This window comes from Cyprinus carpio, chromosome A1 (genome assembly GCF_018340385.1).
Source record: "Cyprinus carpio isolate SPL01 chromosome A1, ASM1834038v1, whole genome shotgun sequence".
Lineage (NCBI taxonomy): Eukaryota > Metazoa > Chordata > Actinopteri > Cypriniformes > Cyprinidae > Cyprinus > Cyprinus carpio.
In genome coordinates this window covers 21,491,842-21,503,189 of record NC_056572.1, presented here as the reverse complement: position 1 = coordinate 21,503,189, position 11,348 = coordinate 21,491,842, and the positions used below count along the sequence as shown (strand labels likewise).

At 41.4% G+C, this 11,348-nt stretch overlaps 3 pseudogenes; all 3 read right to left on the bottom strand.

The window, feature by feature from the left end:
* Nucleotides 1-247: 247 nt before the first annotated feature.
* On the bottom strand, nucleotides 248-3,929 carry LOC122145186 (annotated as a pseudogene).
* Nucleotides 3,930-5,665: 1,736 nt separating this feature from the next.
* Nucleotides 5,666-6,753, bottom strand: LOC122145099 (annotated as a pseudogene).
* A 161-nt stretch (nucleotides 6,754-6,914) lies between these two features.
* LOC122145091 lies at nucleotides 6,915-10,209 on the bottom strand (annotated as a pseudogene).
* Nucleotides 10,210-11,348: the final 1,139 nt, after the last annotated feature.

The window sequence follows — 11,348 nt, the reverse complement described above, 5'->3', positions numbered from 1 at the left end:
GTAAAAGCAGAAAGATGCTTTGTAATATCAGTAGGTTGGTTACATTACATGAAATCCATTCCAAGCTTTTGAAGGGTAGTAACTTTTTACATTTCACAATGTTTTACTTTCAAATATGTAATGTTTTTGCTTTTGGGCTGATTCCTTTCTATATTTCACATTGACAAATGCTATTGCTATTAAGCTGTGTTAAGCTCAACGTCGCAGTTCCTTGGGCATATGAAGAGTAGATCTCTTGTTGTTTTTCTTAGTACACATAAAGGTATGTACTTTTTGTGTCAACCCCTACCACATTTCTGGCTGTGCATCTGTATAATCCAGTATCTCTTATTGTAGGATTCTGAATGATTAATGAACCCTGAGGATGGAGGTACTTGTTCCCAATCAGCCGTGGCTGGGGGCTGACAATAAGCCGTGTTCGGTCTGGGGTCTCCCATGCAACTTCTGCTTTGGGAATACCCATGGCCCCACAGTTGAGTTGTACTGCTACTCCTCTTTTAGCATAGGTGGCAGGAGCCGGACCACTTGTGATGCGGGGTGGATATGCAATGATGATGACTGGGACAGTTAGTAGGGAGCTTCCATATTCATTTGAGGCCCTGCAGGTGTATGATCCTCTGTCATGGACAGAGGCTTGTTGGATTGAGAGGGTACCATTGGAAAGAACAGCATAACGACCTGCTCTTTGAGGTCGGTTTTAAGACCATCCCACTTGGGCAGGGTCCAGGCGAGGCGGACAGACTCAGTGTTTGTCAAAGCAGTGCAGATGTAAACTCTGCCCATTCATGAGACTAACAGGTGAGTTATACATGTTACTGATTTCTGGCTTGTGTCCTGGCATTAATGTAACAGTTCTTTCAACCATTCCAGCAGCATTTCGTCCCAAACAACGATATGTGCCTGCCTCTGACAGAGCAGGATTACTAATGACCAAAGTTCCATCGGACTTGTGGAGGAATTTATTGAATTGTGCACCACTCTGTAGTGGAGAGCCATTTAGAAGGATAGTAAGCTGTGGTTGGTGACCCATCAAATGAACAGCTAAGATTTATGGTCCTGCCTACAGTCAGTAAGAGTGACTCCATTTTAGGACTCTTAAGTTTTGGGCTTCTCTAAAATATCTGTTACATCAAGCTGAACAACAAGCCTTGTTTCGCCTCCCTCATTACGAGCAACGCAGACTAACTGGCCTGCATCGGTCATTCTCGCTGAACGGATATCCAAAGTGCCATTGCGATGTACTGTCATTCGATTGCCATAATATGGTGCAGGGAGTACAACATTTTCTGGAAGAACCCACATGACACGTGGAACAGGGGTACCAGTGGTTTCACAGTCAATCAGTTTCCGCTGATCTCTCACACTAGAAATCCTTATTGAGTTTGTGGTACCTATGAGGCCATTAATCGTAGGTGGAGAGACAAGGATTTCTACTCTGGTCACTTTGCGATCCTGCCCTGCACTGTTCCTGGCAAGACAAATATAGTTCCCACCATCGAATCGCTGAACTTTCTGAATGACTAGAGTCCCATTATCGTGTATAAAATATTTTCCTGAACCTGAATTTATGGCTCTATTAGTGGGTGAAAACCACAGTATAAGAGGTGTCGGCTCACGCTTGGCACTGCATTGCAGAGAGATGGATTCTCCGTACAGGACCCTGATTGCATCATTTGTCTTATTAGCAATCACAGGAACATCTGCAACTACTTTTACATGCACTTTCATTTCATCTTTTCCAACCTGGTTCTCAGCATAACAAGTATAGTCGCCCTCTTCACGCATCCCTACTTCATTGAAGAAGAGGGTTCCATTGTCGAAGACAACATACCTGCGACTTCGACTGCCAACATTACGTTCAGTCTTCATGACACTGTTGATCATGGTGCCATCAGGCAGAGCCCACTGGATTTTAGGGTCGGGTAGTCCAGATGCCACACAGTCAACCTTTAGGTTTCCTCCATACATCACCTTCTTATCAGACTCTGTCTTCTGCTCAATTTTAGCAGGTTTTGCCAGGACGATGACCTTAAAGGGCACAAAATCATCCCCGACTTTGTTGCGGACAACACAGAGGTATTCACCATCATCTTTTTCTGTCACAGATATGATGGATAGTGTACCGTTGGCAGATACTTTTATCCTTTGATCATAACTGAAATATACAAAAAGACATTATTATTATTATGATCATTATACATTTTTAAGATGTGTAATTAGAGCACTGTAATGTAAAATGTTACTTAACAGAAGATTTTTGCTTTTAATGTAGTGTTGCACTCTTGATCCTTGAGATTTCACAACCAGATGTGCCCTTCTTTTAGAAGAGCAGTTAGAGTGTTTGATTTTGCATGCAAAGAGTAAGATGTCTCATCAGTCAAAACAAGATGCAAAGTTATGAAAACAGTGTCTAAGTGCATGCTTTAAGGAGCAAGAGAAATGCAGATAGATAGGAAAAAGAAAGGAAGATAGTAGCTATGTGTATATTTTTCTAATGTGAGTAAACCCAGAATGCAAAGGAGATGTGCTTCAGTGAAGTGTTTAGATTACCTGTAGTAAGCATCCACAAGTTTTTTGGATGGAGTCCTCCAGATGATCCTGGGTTCTGGATTCCCTGATGCAATACAGTCCAGGTGCAACCTGCCTCCATAGACCACATCTGTTTTTTGAGGCTAAGAAAATGTAATCTTGGCTCTTGAGTATATTATGGACTTCCTTACAGTCAAAATAATGGTTCCTCTGTGCAGTGCCAACCACATTGGTTACTGAGCATTCATACCTCCCTGCATCTGTCGGAGAGAGACTACGAACATAGAGTGTCCCATTTGGGAATACAAACAAGTTACGTCCATTGATGAACTGTGATGGACGGAGCTGCATTCCATCAGGGGTAATCCAGCCAATGGAAGGCGGAGGGGCACCCCTGGCAGTGCAATTCAAGTAGGCAGTGCTTCCCTCTGGAAGAGTGACATTCTCATGTCTTGGTTGCTGAATGATGGGTGGCAAGGCCAGAATAGTCAGCCGAACAGATATGGTATCAGCACCCGCTGCATTGCTTGCAATGCATTTGTAAATTCCTCGATCCATGTGACTGACCGATTTCATGTGAAGCATGCCATTAGATAAGACTGAGACATTGGCAGGATTGGCATGAGTAGGTCCACTAGAATGTACCATTTTTCTATCTGGTAGGACCCAGGTGATCCGAGGCTGAGGGAGCCCTTGGGACTGACACTCAAAACAAACCGAACAGTTTCTCCAAGGTTATGCTGTGACTTCACTATAGCGAGGCTGCAAGCACTCTGGGGTGTTCAGCCAGAAACAATTAAATTAACCACAAATTTATCCTCTCCATACTGGTTTTGGACACTGCAGAGGTACGCTGGGCCACGGTCCAGAGGAAGTACATTGTGGATTATGAGTGTACCATTAGAGGAGGACCTCAAATCTTTGTACCTTGGTATTCTGTGTTACACTTGCCCCTGCAGGAAAACAGTGACAATGCTAGTACAGAATCAACAGAATATATTTCTACATGCATGTGTCAGCAAAGTATTGGAAAAGTAATTGTAATATTGTTAAATAATGATAAACATATCTGTTTCCTACCTGTGGATACTTTAGTCCATGAAAGGAAGGGAATGGGTTTCCCCACAGCCACACAAGGCAAATAGGCATCAGTCTCAGCATGTGCAGTTACTGATCTAATGTCTGTGCTGATGATCCGAGGTTTGTTACTACCCTCGGGCACTGCTGTTGGTCTTTGTTGAGGTCCTCCTGATGTGGCATAATGTATCAAAGAGCTTCCTCTACCCTGAACACCTGGCTTACCAGGAAGTTTTTGCTTGGGTGAAGATACTGTTGAAGTTGAGTGAAGTGGTTGAGTCATGGGTGTTTTTGTAGTGGTCTTTTTGTGGGTGTCTTCCTCTAATTTTGAGATACTGTTTCCTCAGAAACACTGGCTAACTGATAAGGAAATTGTTTGACTGGAGGTCCTGCCCTGCTATTTGTTCTGTGAAAGTTCTATCTTACCTAATAATTTCTTTGCCTGGGGATTACAAATATATCTTTGTCACTGTCAGGAATGTGATTAGCATTGTCTAGTTCACCTAGCATGCCTTCAGACGTGGGTGTATTTGGGTAACAAAACATATGGGTATGTACTACAGAAAATTTCAGAGCTGCTGTAGTTGTTGTTGTGGCAGTAATGTGGTCTTTAGTAACTGGAGGTAGATCAGCATTTTTCTGATGGAAGCCCAAGGATTCATGGATAAAGAAGAATCTTCTTTGTTGTGAATGCTGCCAGTTGGGAAGCCTGCTTGGGTTTGTTGTTGTAAAGCACTAATACTGGAGAGATTTGGGGGCTGTCTGTTGGAACCTGTGAACTATGTTGTGCCCCCTCAAAAATTGTAGTGTCAGCTGTTGCTGAACCTTGTTGAAATTTCCAAATTATTTTTTAAGAATTTCATTTTGGGTGCTTGGGGAAGATGAAGTGAATGGCCTCACAGGAAACCTTCCTTCAAGCTCTTTGTAGGACAAAATGTTTTCAGTCTCTGTGGGGTTATTATTGGATGTTTGTGTTATCTGGACTTGCACCTGGAAGTTCCTCTAATTGTGCATGAGAGCTGTCTGATGTTGGATCGAGCTGGGGGATAATGTTTTTTCTCTTGTATTCTTTCATTTTTCCCTGTTGAGTCTCTTCAAAATGTTTAGCTGCAGGGGTCATGCATGCTTGTAAACCACTCATGAACGTCTGCCTTCACAGGAGGATTTGTAATATGGGGGGACAATTTGGATAGTATAGTTGTCTGTATAGTTGCCTTTTCTTGTTCTCTTCCAAATGACTGAATATTGATGGAGACACTGTGGTACTATTGGCAGTGTTTATAAGTTCTTGAGCTGGCTTAGAATCAGATGAGTGTCTACCCTTTGTCATAGATACATTTTCATGGAATTTGGATGTATGGATTTTTGTTATTCCCTGCCACTGTATAATGGATCTGTGTTCTCCTCATGAGTCATTTTGCCTAGTGACGGGTGCGTTGGCTGCCAGTTAATGGAACAGTAATATTCATCTTGACTCCTGCACTTTTGGCCCATGAAGATGTTTCTATTTTAGTTTGAGAGGAGGCAGTTGTCTTAGTAATCACTGAAAACCCATTTGTAACCTCCACAATTGAAGCTGAAGTGGGCTGTGGGGTGACATTTGTGACATATACTGATGATTTAGAACTGTTTGTCTTAGTTCTAATTCGATTAGGCTTTCTTTCTTCGTCTTCCACCATTCCTCCTCCTCAAACTGGATGAGTTCCTAGCACGTGAGGAAGAAGCATTAAATGAATTAGTGAAGGTTGCTTTATGTCCTGAAGTGGGTTTGGTGGTTGGTGTCACAGTAAGAAGCAGTGGAATTTTTGAGACATTATGTTTTCTTCTGAGTTATGTGCTTTTGTAGGGTGTTGTGGTCTTTGCTTAATTGTAGTAAGAATTTCAGTAAAAGAGTACACAGCGTTGTTCTGTACTTGGTTCTGTGAAGGCTTTTGCTGTGGTCAATGATAAGCTGTGATCCATCCCTCCCTGATAAATCTCTCCCACAAGCTCAGGATTTTGCAAAACCCTGTGTTCTTCATCTTCTTCTTCGTCATCAGACTTTTTTGAAATGATTCAGTTACCCTGCCACCATCCATTGTGTGGCTTTGGTTTTCCTGTAAATGGGTTTCCATATGATGCTGTGCTCCATACAGTGCTCACTGCAACTCCTTCTGCAACCTCTGAATCCTCCCAAAAGTAAAATGGTCATCTGTGGTCCAACTGTGGGTTGTGTGATATATGTGCTAACTGTAAACAAATCTGTATTTGGATCTGTTTCAGGAGCAGCTATCTGGTATTCAACATGTCTTGAATCCTCAGAATCCAGAGCTCTTATATCCCAAGTTGTACTCAGTAGCCTCAGTGGGCATCTGTGACATTGTGACAGAGTACAACACATCCTTTACTGGTGCCCAGGTGCCCTCTATCGTTGTACCGTCTGCAGACGATGCTTCAATCTTGTTAGCAATTTCTGATTGCTTTGTGTAGGCAGTCTCTGACTCCTGTATTTGTTTGAACTGGTCTGAACATAGTTTGGAGTAGTTTGTTTTTAAACTAGTTTTCCACCACTGCGAACTTTCGCCAAAATGCTAGCCCAGCGCTTTGGGTCTATTTGGTTGTTTGACAATGCAGTTTTTCTTCTTGTCTCTACTGTGTTTACCCCTATCCACTACTGGGCTACCTACTCTCCTCCGTGGTGTGCCAGGGCGTCTCCAAGAGTTCCTAAATGGATGGCCTCTCCTTATTCCCACACTTGGGACCCCCCCCCCGGGGCCTCCGATTGGGTAAATCCACTTGCCTAGGAAGCACTTTGTCTAAAAAAAACTCTTCAGGTTCATTATCCCCCGAAGACTCCATGTCGTTTGTCACAAGGACTGGGTTGAAACTCCTCAGCAGGTTGAGGGCTACTAGAGTACTTCCTTAATGGGAGTAAACCTGGTGGCCTTGATATTATTACTTTTGTGGCCAAAGTATCCATCCCATGCTGATTTCCTGCTACACACTTATAGTATCCATTGTCTGGAAAGCTGACTGTGTCTAATAAAAATCAGAGATCCATTGTGAAGCCACAAATATCCTGGAAATGTTTACCCACTTGTTTATATGCTAACCATCCGTGGAGAATCCAGTGTATTTCATCATCCAGGGGATCCAGTGGCAACACATGAGGGGGAAGGATAAAAGGTCCACCTGTGAATCCTGTCATTGGCTCTGTTACTCCTCCCTCCCTTTCCCTCCAGGGTGGACTTGAGGATTCCTCCCTGAGTTTAGGGGCGAAAAGGGAGTAATAGTAAGGTCGATCTGAAACCTGTGCATACAGTATACAACTACTCCCCTTGAATCAGGAAATGATCCACAGACCTTTTGATTTTAAGAAGACCAGCAGTTTGATGCTGAAGCCTGTTATCAACATTGCTATGATAGTGTTTTTAAAGTAGAGCCATCGGGTAGCATCCATTTAACTGATTCATTCCCTGAGCTTTGTATGGAACAGTTTAATCTCAGCCAGTGACTTCCCACAAACAGCAGCCTGCATCGTTCTAGTGTCGTTCTTGGACTCACTTACAACCCAGCCCCTACTTCTGCTGTCTTATAGATTCCTTTGTCGCCATGAACCTCAGATCATATGGTGCTGTGCTTAGAATTATAGTCGAAAACACTTTTACCTTGTAGACTGAAGTCTGTTTAGCTGAAGGTCCATTGATGACTGCATTATCCAGGGTGGTTCAGCTGCTAGGTTAAGCTTTTTTACTCCTTGTATGTGACAGAGAGCATCCCTTTCAACATCTTGGGCGAATACTAACGCTTGTGTAAGATTCCTTACTCAACATAATTTCTCTTTGAAGGTGGGCTGGAACATCACTGTAATTATGCAATCAATCTCACAACCTCTCATAACTGGGACCGGTCAATGCACACTTTTAAATCTAACGTCAGAGTCACTGGGTTGCTGCTGATATTTGAATACTGGTTTAACCTAGTACCCAGCTTATGCAGTTCAGCTCTCTTGGCTCACGTGACACGCATTTTCAAGGTCTACTTGATGTCCATGTATCATCTGACAGGCCCAGGAAATGTTGCCAAGGGTTCGACGAAATTCATCAATTGTCAAAGGTCCACAGTTCTGTGTCCCTTCTGGTGAAATGGCTCTGTGAGCCGTGCTGATGATGGGACGATTGCAAGCACATGGGCTGCTCCAACTCCTGGAGCTGTTTCTTTAGTTGTTTTAAAGAAAAACACAGGGCAGGTCATAGCTGGCCATCTGGATAGGCTTTGTCCTTTTTTTACATTTCAGCACACTCCTGGAAAAGAAAGAGGAGGTGGTCGAGTACAGTAAGTGGGAACTTCATCAAGAGATAAATAAAGTGATAAGCATTGGAAACAGTTCTACAACTACATTTTACTAAGTATGAGTTCAGTAAAACCATAAACATCCCTGCAGCTGATTATTACAGTTTCATGATTTCTACTACATTTTCCCTTTGAAACTGATACAATAGCTCATTGTTTGTATGTTCATACTGCAACATGAATTGTTGCAATAATTAGGATAATTACCTGGTTAAATTTTTATTCCATTCTTTTAACCACCTCATGCGATCAGTCATAGAACACGGGTGCACAGTGTTCCCATTGCAGGCCGAGATTCTCCAGGTAGGGCATGCCTGCATAGCATCCTCCTGTGACAAAGTGGTCAGTAATTACAAGACAGGTACAGGTGCTTTCAGGGTGGAAACTGGGAAGTGTCCCAGAATAGAGAAAGTGGATAAGGTGGCTGGGTGCGAGCTGCTGAAGTTGATTGCCCTCCAGTTTGGAGAAGGCGAAGAGAGCGTGAGGCCTTGGAATGCATTGGGGTGGATGAACTCAGCTGTTGTGATCCAGATGCAACCTGTGAGATACTGAGAACAAGAAGAGACCACAAGGTGGTCGGTTCTGACTAATTACCATTCAGGTGTATTATAAATCTTAGTTTCAGCATTCTGGGGAAAAGAAAAAAAAAGATTGCATTAAAAAACTGTATATCTTATATCACTATATTATAGATATTTATATTATAAACCAGTATATATGATAATATATATATCTATATATATCATTTGTTTACTATTACATTTTTCAATTACCAACTCAATGTCCTCTTATTGCAAGAAAAGCTTGTTCTATTAATATGAACATGAACAGGTGCTATAATTAGAATATATTATATTATATAAAATGTACCAGAAATGATGATTTTCAAGCGGAAAAATTTTATAGTACTGCACGGGATATGAGGGGGGCACGGAACGTCTCCTCAGGAATATTTGACTGCACGATCATTGGTACCATGCATTAAAAGATAGCTCAAGGGATTTTCGCTAACCAAGCAAAAGGATCTGTAAAGTTATTCTATAGGATATAGTATTAAAACCTGAAGAAGAAGGGTCATGCAAATGAACGGGTCAATAAGATGGTGAATATGCAAGTGAATGTTGGCGATTTACAAAAAGAAACTTACAAAAATAAAAGATCAAACGGTTGGATTTAATGTTAATGATAGGGAGATCCGGGGATAGTGGTTATAGTTTTCAAAGGCAATATCAATCCGGTTTGATTTACATAATTACATAAGATTAGGTATTTTCTCAAAAAAAGGAGTTGTGGTGTCACTACATGCCTAGTATGGTTTTGAAAGTATTTTTAGAATGTTAATTGCGAAATTCGTCATCCTGTGAATATAATCTTATATTTTTGTAATTGCACGTGGGTTCTAAGTAAGAAACCCAGTGAACACAATACTCAGGTCAAATAAGCTGATTATAACTGAAAGGTTGAACTCTTTTTTGCCAGGACAGTTTGTATTTTTGTACATTTGAGTTCAGGGCAATTGTCTTATGTGTTTTTATGTTAAAATATATTACATATTATTGCCAACTGCCTATCCAAAAAAACAAAAAAAAATAAAAAAAAAAAACAAAAAAAAAAAGCGTTAGGGTTAACCGTGCGGGTCATGGACTCAATGGTGGCCAATTCATTACAAGGGAAAATGATTCCTCCAGCTCCACTGAAACCACTATCTCACACAAAAGTGAGGCCTGGTGAAATCTTGCCAGTGTCATTACTGGAATTAGGCGGATGTACATGCGGTTATGTCTTCCCACAACAAGGGTTGTTTGAGAAATAAAAAAGCTAGCACACTGCTTCACAATTAGGGTTTAAAATAACTTGTTGCAAAAATAGTATAAACATGTCAGAAAAACATGTTAATCACCGCAAATTATGAGTGCAATCAAAAAACTCACTCAGGTATTTGCTCATTTAAATCTACATGCTGAGATTTACCATAATCATTTGTGCTATTTATTGATTTTATTTTATTTAAAATTAACTCATGACAAGGTTGCATTGTGTCAAACTATTCAGTGAAACTTGCATCCTGGCAGGACAGTGGTAATATGTTTAGACTGAAAAAAATATTCATGGATCGAGAAATATTGTGCACCAACTAGCCCCTGTTTGTCGCAATAAAGTATGATCTTAAGAGCCTACTTCCGCTAAAGTCATTCCTGTATTCAGTTAAAGTGTCAACCCCCCCACACCCCTTTACCAAATGAGTTTATCATGGAAAGTATCTCTCGGCATGTTCAAGACAGCCATCAGGGATCCGAATGAATTGACCACTAACCTACAGATAGAAACCTTGGCTTAAATGTCGTGTAAAACCCAGTTCAGCAATGGTTTTATGATCTGTATTGATTAATCTTCACAAGATAAATCATGTTTTGATCTAGTGGGTTGCTAACAGTAATGTGCCTTTGTTGTGATGATACAAGTAACTGTGCATGTTGTTTATAATGAAAGCTGATATCAGAAAGACAAAGAAAGAAAGCGTGTCGCATAATAAAATAATGACACAGTTCATTCTACCCCAAATTCATCGCTCCACTGTTTGGGCTACGCCAGCAGGCCAAATCTAACTTAGATAAGTGGAGTCGGAAGTGCAGTGCACCTCGTGTGGGCTGGGGGCATGGATGCACATAGGGCGTGAAGGCAACACCGCTTACCACTACAGGCAAGTCGCTACTCCATACACCTAGTTTAATCCATATAATCCATGCGAGTGATTAAACAGTGACCCCATCTTGATCTCCACAGGCAGCAGAGCAGCCCACCACCCACCTTAAACGGCCAGCACAAGAAAGAATCGCCAACCCACCGAGCGAGACGAAGCCTGTTCATGAGTGTATATTTTTAGTTTGTATTTTCCAACGTGATTTTCTACATACACAAGATAACACATTGTTAATAAACCTATGTCACGTTTATGATTCAGCTAACAAATTAATTATTGCTTAAAAGTTAAGTTAAGAACAAACCTTATGTTAACTTTGTTAACAGGAGATTATTCCAATTACAATCCGGCATGATTTTGATCCACAGCACCCTTCAAAACTGCATTTCCAAGGATCATGTGATAGTCCATTTACTTCAGGCAGCAATTCTCCACTGATGATGAAAAGTTTCAAAATGTTTTCATTCAGGTTTCAAGTTTTTATTTCTTGTCGTTTCTCTTCTTAATCCAAAATTAATCAAATTGGTTGTCTTCTGATGAGGGGAAACGTAAAACAGTATAAATGACTAAAATCTTAAAGAAAGGTTGTGTCTGAGAGGCGCAATCCAGCTGTGAAGCTGCGCCTTATGTTGGAAACGTGAGAATGGAACTTTCAGCTGGCGGTGGCGCGCGTTGACGCGTCTGCGCACAGAACGCAGGCTCGGGGGAG